General features: G+C 45.2%; 1 long non-coding RNA gene across 2 annotated transcripts; it reads right to left on the reverse strand.

Moving 5' to 3' along the window:
- On the reverse strand, nt 1-14,767 carry LOC308606620. 2 transcript variants are annotated; one of them, XR_014013872.1, is made up of 3 exons: nt 13,185-14,767; nt 5,212-5,647; nt 1-310 (listed from the first exon to the last, which is right to left on the reverse strand). It is a non-coding gene; the product is annotated as an uncharacterized lncRNA (long non-coding RNA). The 2 variants fall into 2 exon arrangements; XR_014013873.1 differs by lacking the exon at nt 1-310 and having other exon boundaries at nt 1,633-5,647; nt 13,185-13,278; nt 14,406-14,767.
- Nucleotides 14,768-21,287: the final 6,520 nt, after the last annotated feature.

Raw genomic sequence — 21,287 nt, forward strand, 5'->3', positions numbered from 1 at the left:
AGGAGTCCAGGATACATTACTTGGAACAAGTAGGGTATTTTATGAACTGGGTTGTAGGGTCACCAATAGTATAATAACTAGCACAAGTCAGCTAGACTTGAAGTTACCTTATGCTCTCAAATCCTAGGATTAACTCATCTTCTCCAGCTAAGAGTCCAAGAGTCACTAAGGTCAACACTATGGGAGATTCTGAGTCCCCCCAGAAGGACGTCAAGATGCTTCTCTACTGCTGGTGACCACGCAGAAGCTCCCCCTTCCACAGCTTTTCTTTGCCACCAGTTCACCATTCAGCGTCCAAATTCTCACATCCCTGGAATTTAACGTTAGACGTCTGCTCGTTTTTCTTTTAAGAAAAATATGTAAAACACAGTAAACTCATAAGAGATTCAATGAAACCCTGTGAACACACTCCTAAGCTGAAAAAAAAAAAAAAAAAAACATCAACCTACAGGCTGAAACACCTGTGTTTCCCTCGCTACTAGAAACCCCCGTTCCTCCAGAGGCAGCCACTATCCTGAATGAGATGTGGATCACTCCATACATTTCCGGAAACTTTACATGCCTGTATTCGAGAGCAATACAAAGCACGTTTTGCATTCATATAAACGCATAAGATTTCATATGCCACTTGCATTTTTTGCTCCATATATTTATCATTGAAAGATTTATCCTTTCAGTGTTCTTTTTTTTTTTTCCGTGTGGCATGTGGGATCTTAGTTCCCCAACTAGGGAATTGAACCCGGCCCCCTGCAGTGGAAGCATGGAGTCCTAATGCATTATTTAAAAATTGCATTATTATTATTTTTTGCATTATTTTTAAAGATTTTATTTTTGACGTGGACCATTTTTTAAAAGTCTTTATTGAATTTGTTACAATATTGCTTCTGTTTTATGTTTTGGTTTTTTGGCCATGAGGCATGTGGGATCTTACCTCCATAACCAGGGATCGAACCTGCACCCCCCTGCACTGCAATGCAAAGTCTTAACCACTTGACAGCCAGGGATTGCCTTTTTATATGCTTGTAATGAACAACTGGAAATTGAAAATAGTAAAAATACTATTTACCACAACATCAAAAAATATGAAATACTTAGGGATAAATGTGACAAAAGATGTGAAGAATTCATATATTGAAGACAAAATATTGCTGACAGAAATTAAAGAAGACCTAAACAAATAGAGAAATATACTTGTTTATATGTTAGAGAACTCAATATTGTTAGGATGTCAATTATCTTCAAATTGATATATAGATTCAATGCATTTCCAATCAAAATCCCAGCAGGAGTTTTTGTAGACATGGAATCATATGAAAATACAAAGACCTAGAATAATAAAACAACTCAGAAATGAAGAAAAGTGGAGAGTTACCACTATCTGATCTCAAAAATTATTATAAAGTACATAATCGAAACAGCATGGTATTGGTATAAACAGATACATCAATGAAACAGAATATAGAGTTCAGAAATAAGCCCATACATCTATGGATAATTGATTTTTTACAATGGCACAGAAGACAACACAGGGGGAAAAGGATAGCCTTTGCAGCAAGTAGTACTGGAACAACAGGATATCTATCTTTATATTTTTTTTGAAAAAGAACTTTGATCCTTAACTCACACCGTGTACAAAAATTAAATAAAAGTGGATCAACAATAAAAACCCAATTTTTGAAAAAAGGGTAAAATATTTTCATGAAAGAAGATAGGCAAATGACAAACAAGCACTTGAAAAGATGTTCAACATCAATAGTAATTAGAGAAATATAAATTAAAACCACAATGAGTGGCTTCCCTGGTGGTGCAGTGGTTAAGAATGCAGGTGACACAGGTTAAATCCCTGGTCTGGGAAAATCCTACATGACACAGAGCAACTAAGCCCATGCACCACAGCTACTGAGCCTGCGCTCTAGAGCCCGTAAGCCACAACTATTGAGCCTGCATGCCACAACTACTGAAGCCCGCGCACCTAGAGCCCATGGTCTGCAACAAGAGTAGCTACTGGGGGCTTCCCTGGTGGCGCAGTGGTTGAGAGTCCGCCTGCCGATGCAGGGGACACGGATTCGTGCCCCGGTCTGGGAAGATCCCACATGCCACGGAGCGGCTAGGTCCATGAGCCGTGGCCGCTAAGCCTGCGCGTCCGGAGCCTGTGCTCCGTAACGGGAGAGCCCACAACAGTGAGAGGCCCGCGTACCGCAAAAAAAAAAAAAAAAAAAACAACCAACCAAACAAACAAAAAACACACACAACAAGAATCCAATACACATCTACTGGAGTTGCAAAAATCAAAAAAACTGACCATACCAAATATTGATGGGGATGTGGAGGAACTGGAACTCTCATACTTTGCTGATGGGAATGTAAAATGGTATAACCACTTTGAAAAACAAAATAACAGTTTCTTAAAATGCTGAACTTACACCTACTGTATGATCCAGATATTTTAATCCTATTTATCCAAAAGGAAATATATGTCCATACAAAGACTTGTACACTATACTAGTGTTCATAGCAGCTTTATTTGTAATAGCCCCAAACTGGAAACAACCCAAATGTCCACCAACAAATGACTGGATAAACAAATTGTGGTAGATCCATAAAATGGAATACTAGTCAGCAGTAAAATGGAATGACCTATTGATACATGCAACAACATGGATGAATCTCAAAATAATTATGCTAAGTAAAAGAAGCCCGTTCCCCCTCCCCAAAAAAAGAGTATGTGACATATCATTCCATTTATATACAAGTCTAGAAAATTCAAGCTAATCTATAGTAACCGAAAGCAGACCTGTGGTCATTTGGGAACAGAGGAATGGGGAAGGGTGTGGAGAGGTAGGAGGAGGGACTTCAAGGGGCAAGAAGAAACGTGCGGGGGGTGATGGTCATGTTCATTTTCTTGATTGTGGTGATGGTTTTACAGATTTAAACGTCAAAATTGTGACTTCCCTGGAGGTCCAGTGGTTAAGACTCAGCACTTCCATTGCAGGGGGCATGGGTTCAATCTCTGATAGGGGAACTAAGATCCCACAAACCGCATGGCGTGGCCAAAAGAATAAAAAATAATTTTTTAAAAAAGGTCAAGGGGGGAAAGAAAAGTCAAGTGGACTTCCCTGGTGGTCCAGTGGTAAAGAATCCGCCTTCCAATGCAGGGGACGCAGGTTCGACCCCTGGTCAGGGAACTAAGATCCCACGTGCTGCAGGGCAACTAAGCCTGCACACCTCAACTAGAGAAAGAAGTCCATGCACCCCAACGAAGGATCCTGCATGCCGCAGTGAAGATCCCGTGTGCTGCAACTAAGACACGATGCAGCCAAAAATAAATATTTTTAAAAAGGTCAAAATTTATGAAATTGTACACTTTAAATACATGCAGTTTATTTTTATTTATTTATTTTTTTGGCTGCGTTGGGTCTTCGTTGCTGCGCTCGGGCTTTCTCTAGTTGTGGCGAGTGGGGGATAGTCTTCATTGCGGTGCGCGGGTTTCTCATTGTGGTGGCTTCTCTTGTTGCGGAGCACAGGCTCTAGGCACAAGGGCTTCAGTAGTTGTGGCACGCAGGCTCAGTATTTGCGGCACACACACCCTAGAGCGCATGAGCTCAGTAGTTGTGGCTCACAGGCTCTCGAGCACCAGCTCAGTAGTTGTGGCGCATGGGCTTAGTTGCTCCACAGCATGTGGAATCTTCCCGGACTGGGGCACGAACCCGTGTCCCCTGCATCGGCAGGTGGACTCTCAACCACTGAGCCACCAGGGAAGCCCGTTAGTTTGGAATTTATAGTTTGTTTTTCTCAGAATCTTCTTTTACCAAAAGTATTTTCTCCTTTTATCACTATTACATCCTTGTTTCTGCCTTGATTAGAAATATTTTTTTTCTAATTTCTTGTGTTTAGCACTAAATTTATTTCCATTTCTTCTTGTTTTTGCTACTTTAGTGCACCCATTTCTAATGATTCAGACTGACATTTGAGCTTCTTTCTCCTCCTTGTATTTTCATTTGTTGTAAAACTGTACCAATATTTAGAGAAACATAAAAAGGCACAGTATTCCCAGACTCTTATTAAATTAGCTATGTTCATTTCTGTTTTCTTCTAAGCCCTTGTCCAGATGCACACATTGGATAACACAGCCACAACAATTCTGCACTTCTCAGTACACAAGTGCTTTCCAAATTTCTACACAGTGTTCATAATAACAGTTTATGGTGACTTCCTGAAACAAATTATTAGTACCCTAACTTTCTAGCATTGGCGAACAAAGAAGTAAATCATAGCACTCTAGCTCTTTGAAATAGTACATTCAGTCTTTGAGTCAAATATCATCAACCTATTCTGACTTCTCAGCAACGGCCTTTCTCACACTGGTTGATTGTATTAACTAGTATTATTGAAGGGAGTTTTGATTTTACTAATTATTTTTCATTGGCAATTTACCCAGTATCAAATACCACCCAGTCTCAGTCCTTCTCTGGAAGTGGTTAAAAAAGACAAAATCTACATATACTTGTACAGCTTTTGTGAATTAAAATGAAATGTGTAATTTCCTCCCCCTGGTATGAGTTCCTTGGTGCCCAATAACGTTAGAACCTTGATTGAAAGCTTTCCCACACTGATGACATTCATACGGTTTCTCTCCAGTGTGTGTTCTCTTATGTTGAGTGAAGGATAAATGAAAACTGTAAGTTTTCCCACATTGATTATATTTGTAGGGTTTCTCTCCAGTATGTGTTCTCTTGTGCACATTAAGATTACACCGTCCACTGAAGGATTTTCTACATTCATCACATTTATAGGGATTCTCTCTAGTATGAGTTCTCCGATGTACATTAAGGTGAGAATTTTGGCTAAAAGATTTTCCACATTTATTACATTTATAAGGTTTCTCAACAGTGTGAATTCTCTGGTGCAAAATGAGGTGAACACTCTGCCAGAAAGATTTCCCACATTCATTACATTCATAGGCTTTTTCTCCACTGAGATTTCTTAGATGGTGAGAAAGAGATGAAAGCTTCTTAAAGGCTTTCCCACATTCATTACATTCATAGGATTTCTCCCTACCATAAGTTCTCATGAACTGAGAGAGGTGTGACCTATGGGCAAAAAAATCCCCACTTTCCTTATATCCATAACATTTTTCTCCAGTACTAATTATCTCATGTGTAGAAATGTATATGCTCTGGTTGGTATATTTACTGTGCTCATTCAACTTACACAATTTTTCCAGGACTTTTCCACATGGACTGCCTTTACAAGATTTCTTTTACCAAGATTTCCTGATGATTCTGTAAAACAAAATTATGCTGTAAACTGTGAACTACTGAGTCAGTTTGATGAAAATGTTCTTTGATAAGAAATCTCTGTGAAGAAACAAAGTCGGAATTGAAGCTGCATTTCCCCACAACTTCAGCATTTTCCCAATCCCTATCCAGGGTCACTAGTTGCCCTTGTTCATATTCCACTGGCCCCACGCTAACACTGTACATCTTCTGCTTTTCTGATTCATTCTCAGATTTCCAGTCACCTGCTACGGTAGAACGCCAGGAATCACCCATTGTGTATCTTTCTAGGTTCATGCTGCTGGGTAATCCGTCACCAGAAATGGACTCTGTTGATGGTGACTCTTGGCTTTTAGGTCTGTTCTTCCATGCTGGAAGGAAATGAAAAACAGGTGCTTGGGAAAAAAACTCCTAGAGTGAGAATGATGAGATAAAAGCAACAAGATGTGCACAATACCAGTAGATGTTTTTAAATATCAACTAAGGGAACAGATGGAACTTTGAGAAGAGAAGCCACAAAATGTACACACAGAACAAGAGGAATCTACAGGAAGACTGATCAGCTAAAAAAGTCATCAGCAAAACAGGGGGAGAAGACATATTAGGGGAAACATCATGGAATAAGCAGACATCCCAAACAAAATATTCTGAACAGCCACCCCTCTTTAATGCTTAGATATCTCCAAATTCTGATCCATCTCCCTAGTTAGGTCCATTCCTCCTGTAACTGACATCATATTAACCTTCCTAACAAACAAGTTTCACAATGTCAAGAGGATACCTCTTTAGACCCAGTCCTCCCGAGCACTCAGAATCAGGATCAAACCTCCACAGCTCTCCTTGTTCCTTCTTCTGCTGGGTTTCTTTAGTTCTCCCTGTAAGTGACCATTTCCCCCATTAACACACAGTTCCTGTCTGTTTGAGGACCTGCCTTTGATCCCCAAGGTCTCAGGTGATAGCAACCCTTCCCTTTCTTCTCATCATCCAGGTCACAACTCCCAGGTCACCTCCTCTAAGAGACCCTCTCTGACCTCCCCTCCTATATGGGTTCCTCCTCATTTTCCAGCTCACTGCCCTGTTTTATCTGCTGCTCAGCACTGGTTAGCGCTATTTAACATCACCTTGTTCTTTTGGTCCTTTATTGTCTGCTCATCCCCAGACACCAGCACAGCACTGGTGGCTCTGTGGGTGCCTGGGACATGTCTGTGAGGTGGACAGAGGGTACACAGTTGTGCTCCTGCCAGGTGGGGAGGCCTTACATTCCTGTCCACAGGGAGGAGGCTATGGAATTGTCTGTGAGGAGGGCTTTGCAAAGTCAAGCAGAGCAAAGGAGGGGACCCAGAAACCTGCAGCGGGTTTCTCCATGAGTCCTTAGCTGGACCCTAACTGCAAATGTATCGGAAAAGGCTCTCAAAGACCTGGCAAAGGACAGCTGCTAGGGTTCTGAGAAGAGGTTTCAGGAGTTACACAGTGTTGGGAGGCATTAGAGTTCTGACCCAGCTTGGGCAAAAGAACTTCAGTAAGCACCCAAGGCATTCAGCTGAAACCCTAGAAAGCTACATCCCAGAAGGAAAGACCATGCCCAAGAATAAGGGCTACATCCAAGGATTAAGCAAAATCAAACTAACTCTACCTTAATCAATCCTAAACCAAGCCCCATCAGGATTAGGGTGATTTGTAATTATTTAACCACCTACCAAAACAAAATTCACACTCTTTACTAGAAGATAACAATCTATAGTCCCTACAGCGTATCATCCACAGTGTCCAGTATACAAAAAGATGACTAGAATCAGGAAAATGTGACACATTATCAAGAAAAAGAAAGTCAACAAAAACAGATATCCCAAACATCAGAAGTAGCAGGAAAAGATTTTAAAATAACTATTATAAACATGATAAATAATTTCATGAAAAAAAAAGAAGAAAAGAACCAAAAAAAATTCTAGAACTAAATAAAAATATAATATCTGACGTAAACCATGAATGCACTTAACTGCAGTCTGGACACAGTAGAAGAAAGGATTGTGAACTAAGGCAGGTAAGTGGAAACTTTATGATGATACAAAGGAAGTGAAAAGAATGTAAAAACAGAGCATCTGACACAGGATTAACGTGTAACGTGTAATGTTACAGCAGAGAGACAGAAAGCAGCAGAAGGCATATTTGAAGAGAAGTGGGAGAGAGTTTTCCTAGATTGACTAAAGGCACCATCCTATAGATCCAACAAGCTCAGCAAACTCCAAACGGAATCATTTCAAAGACCTCACCTAAAACATCACAATTTGTTGAAAACCAAATAAAAAGTAAAAATCTTAAAAGTAATCAGAAGAAAGCAACAGATTATATTCATGGAACAACAAGAAGGAAAACAGCTGACTTCCCACAAGAAACAACGGAAACAGGGCTTCCCTGGTGGCGCAGTGGTTGAGAGTCCGCCTGCCAATGCAGGGGACACGGGTTCGTGCCCCGGTCCAGAAAGATCCCACATGCCGTGGAGCGGCTGGGCCCGTAAGCCATGGCCGCTGAGCCTGCGCGTCCGGAGCCTGTGTGTGCTCCGCAACGGGAGAGGCCACAACAGTGAGAGGCCCGCGTACCGCAAAAAAAAAAAAAAAAAAAAAATAGAGCGCTTAATTGAATAAGGCCATGAAGCACGCACACACCGCCCGTCACCCTCCTCAAGTGCCATGACAAAGCCACAATTCATTAACACATGCCAAACAATTATATGAGAGGAGATAAGTTGTAACAAGGTAAGCATACTGGAAAGTATGCTTGGATAAAACAAGGCATAGCTTAAATAAAGCACCTAGTTTACGCCTCGAAGATTTCATAAGCTATGTATGTCTTGAACTAAACCTAGCCCACACCTTTCCCACCATACTAATAACACAAGTTAGTCAAATAAAACATTCACCAGACATCTAAAGTATAGGAGATAGAAATTTAGACACTGATGGCGCTATAGAAAAAGTACTGTAAGGGAATGATGAAAGAAATATTAAAAGTATTAAAAGGCAAAGCTTACCCCTTGTACCTTTTGCTTAATGACTTAACTAGCAACAACTTAACAAAGAGAAATTAAGCTAAACTACCTGAAACAAGACGAGCTACTTATGAACAGTTACTAGAACAAACTCATCTATGTGGCAAAATAGTGAGATTTATAAGTAGAGGTGACAAGCCTAACAAGCCTGGTGATAGCTGGTTGTCCAGGAAAAGAATTTCAGTTCAACGTTAAATAATACTAAAAACCATAATAAGCTACCACGGATATTTAAACGTTAGTCTAAAAAGGTACAGCTTTTTAGAAATGGATACAACCTTAACTAGAGAGTAGAAACAAACAACACCATAGTTGGCCTAGAAGCGGCCATCAATTAAGAAAGCATTCAAGGGGCTTCCCTGGTGGCCCAGTGGTTGAGAGTCCGCCTGCCGATGCAGGGGACATGGGTTTGTGCCCCAGTCTGGGAAGATCCCACATGCTGTGGAGCGGCTGGGCCCGTAAGCCATGGCCGCTGAGCCTGCGCGTCCGGAGCCTGTGCTCCGCAACAGGAGAGGCCACAACAGTGAGAGGCCCGCATAGCACAAAAAAATAAATAATAAAATAAAATAAAAAGCGCCTTCAAAACAATTAATGATCTAATCTCAACTTAATAACTAAGCACAAACTAACCGCCCAAGACCAGGGTTTTGTTAGGGTGGCAGAGCCTGGTAATTGCGTAAAACTTAAACCTTTATGCCCAGAGGTTCAAATCCTCTCTCTAACAAAATGTTTATAATTAACATTTTAATGCTCATCCTTATTCTCCTAGCCGTGGCATTCTTGACATTAGTAGAACGTAAAATCCTAGGCTATATACAACTCCAAAAAGGACGAAACATTGTAGGAACGCACGGCCTACTCCAACCCATTGCCAATGCAATCAAACTATTCACTAAGGAACTCCTACGACCAGCTACAACCTCCACCTCCATATTTATCATCGCACCCATCTTAGCCCTAACCCTAGTCCTCACAATATAAATCTCCCTACCCATGCCATACCCCCTCATCAACATAAAACTAGGACTATTATTCATACTAGCAATATCAAGTCTAGCCGTATACTCTATTCTATGATCTGGCTGGGCCTCCAACTCAAAATACGCATTAATTGGAGCCCTACGAGCACAAACAATCTCATATGAAGTAACACTAGCAATCATCCTCTTATCAGTACTCTTAATAAATGGATCCTTCACCCTATCGACCCTAAACACAACGCAAGAACAACTATGACTAATCTTCCCATCACGATCACTAGCCATAACATGATTTATTTCTACCCTAGCAGAAACCAACCGAGCCCCTTTTGGTTTAACAGAAGGAGAATCCGAACTCGTGCCTGGCTTCAATGTAGAGTACACAGCAGGCCCCTTCGCTGTGTTCTTCCTAGCAGAATACGCCAACGTCATTACAATAAATATATTCACAACAATTCTATTTCTAGGAGCATTCCACAACCCCTACACCCCAGAACTATATACAATTAACTTCATCATTAAAACACTACTACTAACAATATCTTTTCTATGGATTTGAGCATCCTACCTTCGATTTCGGTATGACCAAGTAATACACTTACTCTGAAAAAGCTTCCTACCTCTAACACTAGCCCTATGCATATGACATGTATCACTGTGTGTCATAACAGCAAGCATCCTTCCACAAACATAAGAAATATGTCTGACAAAAAAGTTACTTTGATAGAGTAAATAACAGAGGTTCAAACCCTCTTATTTCTAGAATCATAGGAATTGAACCTACCCTTAAGAATCCAAAGTTCTCCGTGCTACCATATTACACTACATTCTACAGTAAGGTCAGCTAAACGAGCTATTGGGCCCATACCCCGAAAATGTTGGTTTATATCCTTCCCGTACTAACAAATCCCACTATCTTTACCATTATCCTGACAACTGTCATTTTAGGACCTATAATAGTAATTACCAGCTCTCACTGGCTACTAGCCTGAATTGGATTCAAAATAAATATAACAGCCATCATCCCTATTACAATAAAAAACTTTAATCCACGAGCCATAGAAGCCTCCACTAAATATTTTCTAACACAGGCCACTGCATCCCTACTACTTATAATAGCAGTCATCATTAACCTATTACACTCGGGCCAATGAACCATCACAAAACTATTCAACCCAACAGCATCAACAATGATAACACTGATAAGATCAGTGCCCGGATATATGCCTTACCTGATGACCTCGTGGAAGTGAAACCCAAGATGGTTATGACAGTGTTTGCATGCTTAATGAGAAAGGGACTGAACAAAATAAAATAATGAAACATTTATTATGATTTTCTGCCACATTAAACACACTGAATGCCTCACAGTTTACAGAATTCTTAACTGTAGTGGGTATAAAACCAGAGATTATTTGTATGCTCAAAACAGTTGTATGAATCATTAATGAATTTAATATCCTGTTCATACTAGCTAGGATTTGTTGGCCTTTTTGGATAACACAATTAATTTACCAGTCGATACTGATAAGAGTGTGTTCATTTTCAAGATGATATTTTATGATTAAATTATTGTTGCCTGAAAGTCTCATTAAAACAAGACTAATTCATCCTTTTTCATGGCTATGAAAAAGCTAATTCATTTTATTTCATAGCTATAAAACTAGGACTATCCCCTTTTTACTTTTGAGTGCCCGAAGTAACACAAGGCATCCCTTTTTTTTTTTTAATTAATTAATTTATTTTGCTGTGTTGGGTCTTCGTTTCTGTGCTAGGGCTTTCTCTAGTTGGGGCAAGCGGGGGCCACTCTTCATCGCGGTGCGCAGGCCTCTCACTATCGCGGCCTCTCTTGTTGCAGAGCACAGGTTCCAGACGTGCAGGCTCAGTAGTTGTGGCTCACGGGCCTAGTTGCTCCACGGCATGTGAGATCTTCCCAGACCAGGGCTCGAACCCGAGTCCCCTGCATTAGCAGGCAGATTCTCAACCACTGCACCACCAGGGAAGCCCACAAGGCATCCCTTTAACAGTAGGCCTAATCCTATTAACATGACAAAAACTTGCACTCCTATCAATCCTATATCAAGTCTCACCATCAATCAATCTAAACCTAATACTAGCTTTATCCATACTTTCCATTCTAATCGGAGGTTGAGGTGCTACATAAATAAAAAATAAAATAGATCTACTGAAACGTGGGTCAAAATATGAATATAAAAAAAAGGACATATCATGTTGGCACAGGGCGAGCAAAATAGATCAATGGAAGAGAAGGGAGCAACAAAATAGATCCACACATATACATTCAATAAATTTTCAACAATACTATGAAAGAAAATTTTTTCATTAAATGGTGCTGAAACAACTGGACAACCGTAAGAAAAATAAATGCCTTGTCTACTATCTCACACTTACATAAAAATTAATTCAAGGTGGATATTAAGTCTTGATATAAAAGCAAAAACTATATAACTACCAGAAGAAAGCAGGAGAATATGTTTGGAGTTTTGGCAAAGCTTCCTTAGGACATTAAAAACACACACACACACACACACACCCAAAAAAAACCTAACCATAAAAGAAAAAATTGATAAAATCAGACCTTGTTAATTCATGACCCAGCAATTCCACCCCTAGATATTTTCCCAAGAGAAATAAAAACATGGTTCTACTAAAAGCACTGTAGAAAAATGTTCATAGTAGCATTACTCATAAAAGTCCAAAATGAGAGACAACTCAAATGTTCATCAACAAGAAAATGGATAAATAAATTGTGGTTCATTCAAAAACTGGAATATAACTCAACAGTAAAAAGAAACAAGCTAACAACGCATACAATGTCATGGATGAATCTCAAAAATCTTAGGGTAAGCCTTACACAAAAGAAATAATGTATGATTCTCTTTATATGAAGTTCTAGAAGAGGCAAAAGTTCTATGGTGGAAAAAATCTGAACAGTGGTTGCCTTTGTTAAATGGAAAGAGGTGGGCTTCCCTCGTTGTGCAGGGGTTAAGAATCCTCCTGCCAACGCAGGGGACACGGGTTCGAGCCCTGGTCTGGGAAGATCCCACATGCTGCGGAGCAAGTAAGCCCGTGCACCACAGCTACTGAGCCCACACACCACAACTACTGAGACAGTGCTCTAGAGCCCGCGAGCCACAACTACTGAGCCCAAGTGCCACAACTACTGAAGCCCGCGTGCCTAGAGCCTGTGCTCCACAACAAGAGAAGCCACCACAGTGAGAAGCCTGCGCACCACAACGAAGAGTAGCCCCCGCTCACTGCAACTACAGAAAGCCCACGCGCAGCAACAAAGACCCAACACAGCCAAAAATAAATAAGTAAATAAATAATTTTTTTTTAAATGGAAAGAGGTAACAAAAGGAATTTGTGAGGTAATGAAAATGTCCTCAAGCTCAATTTGAATGATTACATATAGGTATTCATTTGTCAAAATTTTTCAATTGTACACTTAAAATCTGTGTATTTAACAAAGCACTGTTAGCAAAAATACATACAAAAAGGCCCACTGTCTTCAAAGTAACAATAATAAGACGGAGAGTTGACTTCTCAACAGAAACCATGGAGTACAGAAAACAATACCATGGTGTCTTTAAAGGGCTGAAGGAAAAAAAAAAAAGAACTGCCAACTTAAAATTCTCCGCTTAAAGTATCTTTCCAAAATGAAGATGAAATAAAGACATTTTCAGGCAAACACAAAGTGGGGGAATTCTGTCACTCTAAAAGAAATGATAAAGGGAGCTCTTCAGACACAAGGAAAATGATCCTAGGAGGAATTATGGAAATACCAAAGGGAGTGAAGAGTATATGAAAAGGTAGATATGAAGGAAAATATAAACATTGACTGTAGAGACCCTTTCTCACCTGGGCAGGAATCTTGGGAGAGTCCTGTCCACTATCCATGGCTCTGCTACGAGTTCTGGCTGGGCCACGATAGCTGGTTTGGAGATCCAAGACACTGTCCAAGTGAGAGATCAGGCCTTGAGGGCTTGGAAGAAGAGAAACCCTTCTCGGGTTCACTGACCCCACACTCCCAGCCAGGTCACACCCACTCTGCCGAGACCCCAGGCAGATGCAAGTCAACACAAGGCACAGCCTCACCCACAGTGACCAAGTGCCTAAAGGTCTCCAGCATCACGTCATGCTACAGGGTCTTCTGGCCAGGGCCCAGCAGCCCCTACTCCTCCTGGGTGAAGTGCACAGCCACATCATCGAAGGTTACCTGTCCCTGAAATGTCAGTGTCGTGTCTGCTTAGCTAAGACCCTGATCTCTGCAAAGCTCCCACAAGGGCTGGGAGTGGCACACATGAGAACGTGAGGATGGACTCAGGCGTACACAGAGGTGTCCTGAGAGGGTTCTGGCTTCTGAGGGTTAATCAGGGCTCCCCGGGGGATCTGGGGGCCTCCATCAGCCATTTCAGAGGAGAGCCCCCATAATACTGACATGTTTACCCCCTAAGAATCTCACGCATTTCTTGATAAACTAGGGATCCTCCACAAGATCAAAATGTAGTCATCCTTCAGGATTCCTCTTCCTTTTTATATACCAGGCATAGAAAGATGATGTTATTAACTGTTGATAACAATGTTAACATTTGCCAAGAGTTCTCCAGGCTGAGCGCAGTGCTAAGGCAGCACTTTCTCTAACGGAAATTCACAGTCTGAGAAAGTAGTTGCCACTGTTTTTTTGTCCTTTCAGAGGAGGAGGCTGAGCTGAGAGAAGTGCACAGGTTTGGGAACACAGGTTATGCGGGCTTCATAAGAATGAACAGAGACACGCTCCCTCTTTTAGACAAATCATTCCAGATGATGGAAAGACCAGAATCGTTTGTTCCTTAAACGGGTGGTAGCTGAAGCCATCCGGGTCAGGAAGTTTCTTGCTGGGGGGCTTTGTGACTAGATCTTCACTGGCTCTAGGGCTTTATTGATACACTTAAGGACTGCAGGACCAGGCAGTTTTCTGCCTCTTCTGTTCATCCCTCCTCGGCCAGAACGCCGGGCTGAGGGTCCCAAGTCGGGGGAGTTATGCCTCCCAGCCTGGGGTCCAGGCCCAGCCCATCAGGAGGGAGAGGAACGGTCACTCACCGGGAGGCAGGCAGCCAAGAGCCCCGTGGCCGTCATCTCTTCCGACTCCGAGCTCTCGACCGAGTCAGAGCTGGGAAAGGCGAGTAACAAACCTCGACGGCGGTCAGGTCCGACCCGCAGCGCCCACCCCGGAGTCTCTGCACACAGGGAAGGGCCAGGGCCACGGTTCTCGGGTCCCGTCAGCTCCCGACACCGTCCGCCCCAGGCCCCGGCCGGCCGGACCCCACAGCTCTCCCGACGGTTACTCCGTCCCCAGACCGCGGACTTCGGAGACCCCGGCCCAGAGCGCCCTCCGGGGAAACTACCAAGACCAGGAGACCAGCGGCGCGGCCTGCCGACCAACACGTGTTGCGCCGCTGCCGGAGCCCTGTTCCTGAGCGCACAGAGAGTCAGACTACATTTACCAGAAGGCCCTGTGGCGCGACCTACCGACCAACGCGAGAGCGCGACGGGGGAGCCCGGGACATTGAGACGCCGCTGCGCTGGATCTTCTGGGAGTTGTATTCCTGCAGCCGACTCTGGACCGCCAGGGCGTCCACGGAGCCAGACTACATTTCCCAGAAGGCGTGGCGGCTCGGGGGACCGCCCAATGGTTTTGCGGGGCCGGGCCTAGGCTGGGAATAGGGCCTTCGGGAATCAAAGTCCTGACTCCCGGGCCAGGCCTAGGACGCTCTGAGACCACTTTATCTCACTGTAACACACAGAAGCGACTGTTGGGCGAGCATCCAGAGGGTCCGGGGAGCCTGAGGATGAGGGTTCTGGGCGTTCAGGGCGTTCTAGGAACTCATAATCACACTGACCTTGTCCGCCAGGCGGCGCGCGTGGGCACCTAGAGCGTCGACTACATCTCCCAGGGGGCTTCGCGGTGCAGTGGGCGGTTCCAGTCTGCGACCTCTTGGAGCGAGGCGTTCTGGAAGTTGTAGTCCATTGTCTCCAGGCCTCGTGAGGCCTCTGAGGACAGCCTGCCCTTCACACCAGGTGTGGAAGATGCTACCTTCACAAATATACCTTCCTGGAGACGAAGTAAAAATAAATGTCACCTGACTTGTTTATTTGGTTTGTTGTTAGTGGTTTTTTATTTATTTTTATTTTTATTTTTATTTTGCGGTACGCGGGCTTCTCACTGTTGTGGCCTCTCCCGTTGCGGAGCACAGGCTCCGGACGCTCAGGCTCAGCGGCCATGGCTCACGGGCCCAGCCGCTCCGCGGCATGTGGGATCTTCCCGGATCGGGGCACGAACCCGTGTCCCCTGAATCGGCAGGCGGACTCTCAACCACTGCGCCACCAGGGAAGCCCTGTTAGTGGTTTTTTAAAATAAATTTATTTATTTATTTGGCTGCGTTGGGTCTTCGTTACTGTGTGCGGGCTTTCTCTAGTTGTGGAGAGCTGGAGCTACTCTTCGTTGCAGTGCGCAGGCTTCTCATTGCATTGGCTTCTCTTGTGGAGCACGGGCTCTAGGCACATGGGCTTTAGTAGCTGTGGCACATGGGCTCAGTAGTTGTGGCTTGCGGGCTCTTGAGCTCAGGCTCAGGAGTTGTGGCTCAAGGGCTTAGTTGCTCCACAGCATGTGGGATCTTCCCAGACCAGGGCTTGAACTCGTGTCCCCTGCATTGGCAGGCGGATTCTTAACCACTGTGCCACCAGGGAAGCCCTGTGTTTTTTAAATAAGAGACAAAGATGTATTTATTTATTTAGACATATTTAAATATTATATCCTGTGCCTGGGTGTTTTTGTTTATTAGGTGGGTAATGAAGGCAAGCATCCGTCATAGGTTGTTGGATAGTTCTTTCATAAAATGTCATTTTTCATCTTTTTTCAGCTACATCACTCCACGGCCACAGTGGACTTCCCATGTAAGAAGAGGAGATTGGGGCACAGACATGCACAGAGGGATGACCATGTGAGAACACAGGGAGAGGGGTGGTCATCTGCAAGCCAAAGGAGAGAGACCTCAGAAGGAATCAATGCTGTCGACATTCTGATCTTGAAAGTCCAGCCGCCAGAACTGCGAAAATTAACGTCTGTGCTTTAAGCCCCATTGTCTGTGGTATTTTGTTGTGGCAGCCCCTTGCCGACTAGGACAGCAACCCTCACCCATTCCGCTACCCCTTCCTGTGGAGATTAACTTGCTGTTCTGACCACAGTGAGATGGCATCACACCCCACAAGTCAAAAGACCCAACAACCCAAAGGCTGTTGAGGACGGGTATGTTGGGAGGCGTGATGTTACCCCCTAAAGCCACACACATCCTTTACACACTTTAAAGTGTCAAAAATAAACACACTCATTAACACGACCCAAATCTATGCTACCCTACAATGTGTAGAAATATGAAGTCAAGGTAGAAATACAAAATCTAGGGAATTCCCTGGTGGTCCAGTGGTTAGAACTCCACGCTTTCACTGCAGGGGGCCCAGGTTTGACCCCTGTTCAAGGAACTAAGATCCTGCAAACAGCATGGTGTGGCAAAACAAAAACGAAAACAAAAACACCAAATCTATTCTTTGAGGCCAGACTTTCAGTGTTCTGTCTTACTTAGAAATTGTTCCAGTATCCAAAGATCGTTAAATAATTAAGAAATTAGCATGAGTCCAATCTCTTAACGTTAAGTTAGGTTCTTGGAAATTATCCTTCAGTTGATACCCCATGGACCATAATTACTATTGATATAAAAATGTGTCAGAATGATAATTCAACTTAGTTGAACATGTTTTTTGTTTCTTTGTTTTGGCCGCACTGTGCTGCAGCATGTTGAACTTCCCTGACCAGGGATGGAACCCATGCCCCTGGCAGTGGAAGCTCAGAGCCTTAACCACTAGACTACCAGGGAAGTCTCAGGTTACATTTTTTAAAAATCTTAAACATTATGTGAAACTAATAGTCATATATCTGATTAGATTCTAAAAGAAACAACACAGTTAAAATTAGCTCTTTCAGGACAAATACCATATAATATCACTTATAGGTGGAATCTAAAATATGACACGAATGAACATATCTATGAAACAGAAACAGAGTCACAGACACAGAGAACAGACCTGGGGTTACCAAGGGGTAGGGGGTGTGGGAGAAGGACCTCAGAGAGGCAGCAGTGAGTGATGGTGTGAAGCAAGATCTTAATTCCCTGCCCAGGAATTGAACCTGGGGAGCCTGGATGAAAACCAGGAATCCTGGCCACTACACCCCAATCCTGGCCACTACACCAATTTTTTCTGCAATTTAGCAGATTAAAAACTCACGGATTTTTTAGCTAACATCTTCTGTGGGTCAGGAGTGAGAGCATGGCTTACTTAACTGGATCCTCTGCTCAGAGTCTCCCAAGGCGGCCAGCACGGAATCAGCCAGGGCTGGGCTCTCATCTGAGGTGTGGGCTCCACATCCAGGATCATTGGTTGTTGGCAGAATTCAGTTGCTTGCAGTTGTAAGAGTGAGGTCCTGTTTTCTTGCTGGCTCTTGGTGGAGGGCCCCTCCGCACTCCTGGAGGCCACCTCAGATTCTTGTCACATGACCTCCTACTCTCACAATATGGCCGTTTCCAAGAAGGACCTACTGTACAGCACAGAGAACTATATTCAAATTTTTGTAATAACCTATAAGGGAAAAAAATCTGAAAATATATATATAAATATATATATAACTGGATCACTTTGCTGTACACCTGAGAATAACACAACACTGTAAATCAACTCTAATTCAATAAAAATAAATAAGTTAAAATGTAAAAAAGTTTTTAATAAAAAGATAAATTATCTCAAAGGAAAAATATCAGTTTGGCCGTTTAGTTCTCCTTTATGTCAGAGGAGAAAAGTGTCTCTTCAGGCTACTCTGTCGAGTCTTGTATGATGTAACATAATCACGAAAGCGAGGGCCCCAGCGTGCTCACAGGTTGCTCTGGCCGCTCAGGGTCGGGGACCATAGGGGGCATGTGCACCCGCAGGCAAGGATCTCAGGGGCTACCTCAGCATACTGCCCCCCATACAAGCGTTATTCTTTAGATGACATCTTGCATTCACAGCTCTGTCAGAATCCACAGGTACCTCCCCCAAGTTTCTTCCCCTGTAACAGCGGTGTGGTTACTTGCAGAGGTTCTCTAAGACTCCTTTCTATCAGGAGAGAACTGGACGAATCAGTCAGACAGCCGAGCCCACACCTGGAGTGTCACACTTAAGAATAAACCCCGTCACATGACAAGTCCTCCGAGGAGGAACCAGGGTTGGACTTCCTCTGTGGCACCCACAGAGGCCTCTCACTGTTGTGGCCTCTCCTGCTGCAGAGCACAGGCTCGGACCGCTCAGGCTCAGCGGCCATGGCTCACGGGCCCAGCCGCTCTGCAGTATGTGGGATCCTCCAGGACCGGGGCATGAACCCGTGTCCCCTGCATCAGCAGGCGGACTCTCAACCGCTGGGCCACCAGGGAAGCCCCTCTCCTATTTTTTAAGTTGCTAAATCTGGAAATCCTATACTAGGACATATTACACTAACCAAGACATATTTAAAAAAAAAATTTTTTTTTGGTACTTCCCTGGTGGCGCAATGGTTAAGACTCTGAGCTCCCAATGCAGGAGGCCCGGGTTCCATCCCTGGTCAGAGAAATAGATTCCACATGCGTGCCGCAACTAAGAGGCCACATGCCACAACTAAGGAGCCCATGTGCAGGAACTAAGGAGCCCGCCTGCCTCAACTAATACCTGGCGCAACCAAATAAATAAATATTTTTAAAACAAATTTTTTAACATACTAAATATGAGACACACTCATAGTCAAAAAGAAAAACTTTCCTCATTTGTGTGGAATTTCGGCCTTGTCTGGCAGCTGAATTGCAAAGGGAGCACGTTTGCACAGCACCGCTCAGAGGCAGTGCAGACACTGCACATTCTCCGCCCCCTCTCCGGACAGGGCACCCTGTTGCCGTGGCGACCGAATCCGGGTCCCGGTAACACCCGGACTCCATCGGCTTCCGATTGGCCGCTAGCCTAGTAGAGGACCTCACCCAGATGCCGCGGCAGGAAGGTGAGGGGGCGGCCGCACCGAGAGCCTGCGGGTGCCCAGTTTGGGCTCCAGCCCACGTCTCCACGGCCCGGTGCCCATGGATCGCTTCTTTTTCCTCTGGGACTTACAGTGTTGCATCCACCCAGCCCTGCTCTCACCCCAGCAGCCGCTCCAGTCCCAGCCCCCTCCCCGCCCGCAGCGCCCCAGGCCATCCCAGCAAACCGAGTCCCTGCACACGTCCTGCCCAACATGCATCGAGTTCCGTGCACCTGTGCTTTTAATTTTTGTTTTTTACACAAATGTCACTGTGCCGCACGCCTCTGCCTCACTTCTCTCGCTCCGTCGGTAACTGGAGAGCCTCCATTTACCACGTGTCCATCTGGCCTGCGGCTTGCGTCTGTCTGCTCTCCCTCAGAAGGCTACCGGTTCCCCCCGGCGCTGCTGCAGACCAGGCTTGCCCCCGACCCGGACCCTGGGCCCTGTCGGAAACCCTACCCTGCGCTAGGTCGGTGGGGCGCAGACCCTGTCCCAGAGACTCGCGGGCTGGTTGTGCAGATGGACGCCCGGGTCTGTCTGGGAAAGCTCAGCAGAGGGGACTCGCCCTCGGGCGGCCCTGACCCCACGCCGCCCTGGGCTCCCCTTTCCCCTGCAGAGACTTCGTCCCTCCTCGTGCTGTCTTGCCCCTGTGACCCCATGTGAGCTTGCATCCTCCCAGGGCCGGCTGCATGGAACAGGGCTAGCTTTTTCCCAGGAATGTCAACACAAGTGCAGGAATTGGACTCTGAGGGACGCCCCCCCCAAAGCAGACGACGCAGGGTGGAATAGCCAAGGCTTGTGGGAGGAGTGTCAATGAGCTCATGGTGAACAAGAGGGAAACACCAGGCGGAGGGCACAGCAGGAACAAGAGTCATTGGTGAGAAGGGCCATTCTGTGCGCGGGTGCGCCCTCCTGTCGCCAGCTCCAGGAGTCCATGGGGTCGTGGGCGGGATTTTTATCCATCGTGCACGTGGTCATTGGTGCCTGGCTGCCCACCATGTGGTCAGGCCGCATCACAACGTCTGGAGCAGGTCCATCACGCATGAGTGCTGAGATTAGGGCGTCTCCAGCCCCTCGGTTCAGAATGGACTTGCCGTTTACAGAAAACAGGGTTCCCGGTTCTGCACGCTGCCCCGGGAAGCCGGGTGACACGTGCGGCTTTGCAGAGGCACGAGCCTCGTCCGCATCCGCAGGCGCTGAGTGGTCCGGGTTCCTGTGGCATCGTGGCGACGTGGGGCGAGGCAGATAAAGCAGCCCTGGAACTCCTCCCCGTTCCCCAGGGAGAGGAGCCCAGAAGCATTTGCTACGGTGCTTGGGGGACCTGCGCAGCCTGCAGGGCCCGGGCTGGCTTTAAGGCTTCCCTGTTGCCATCCTGAAGTTCCAGCAAGGGACTTTCCTCTATGTTGTGCCTGGGTCTGTGGAGCGGTGAGGTTACGGGGGTGGCGGGTTGCTGGGCCTGATATGGCTTCTCCACCTCCCGCTCCAAGTCCTGGGAGCCAGGGACATGGCAGGTGTATCACACGCTGCTCCCTAGGAGGCTGGGTTTCATTCCTCAGATGGGAAGTTCCTGAAGGGTGTTAAGCGGGAAGGGGGCAGAGAAGGAGGACAGTGACGTGAGCACAGAGGTCGTGAAGACCGCAGAGAAGCGGGGGAGGAGGGGGCCACAAGGCATAAAAATGTGGGGACACCAAGAGCTGAGAAAAGGCCAGGAAATAGACTCTTCCCTGGAGCCTCCAGAAGGAACGAGCCCGGCAGACACCTGGGCATGAGCGCAGGGCAAGTGACTTTGGACTTGTGGCTTCTAAAAGCTGCGGGAGTTAATTGACCGTGTTTTCAGCCACTGAGTGCACCAAGCT

This window comes from Mesoplodon bidens (assembly GCF_964165515.1).
Source record: "Mesoplodon bidens genome assembly, chromosome: 18".
NCBI lineage: Eukaryota > Metazoa > Chordata > Mammalia > Artiodactyla > Ziphiidae > Mesoplodon > Mesoplodon bidens.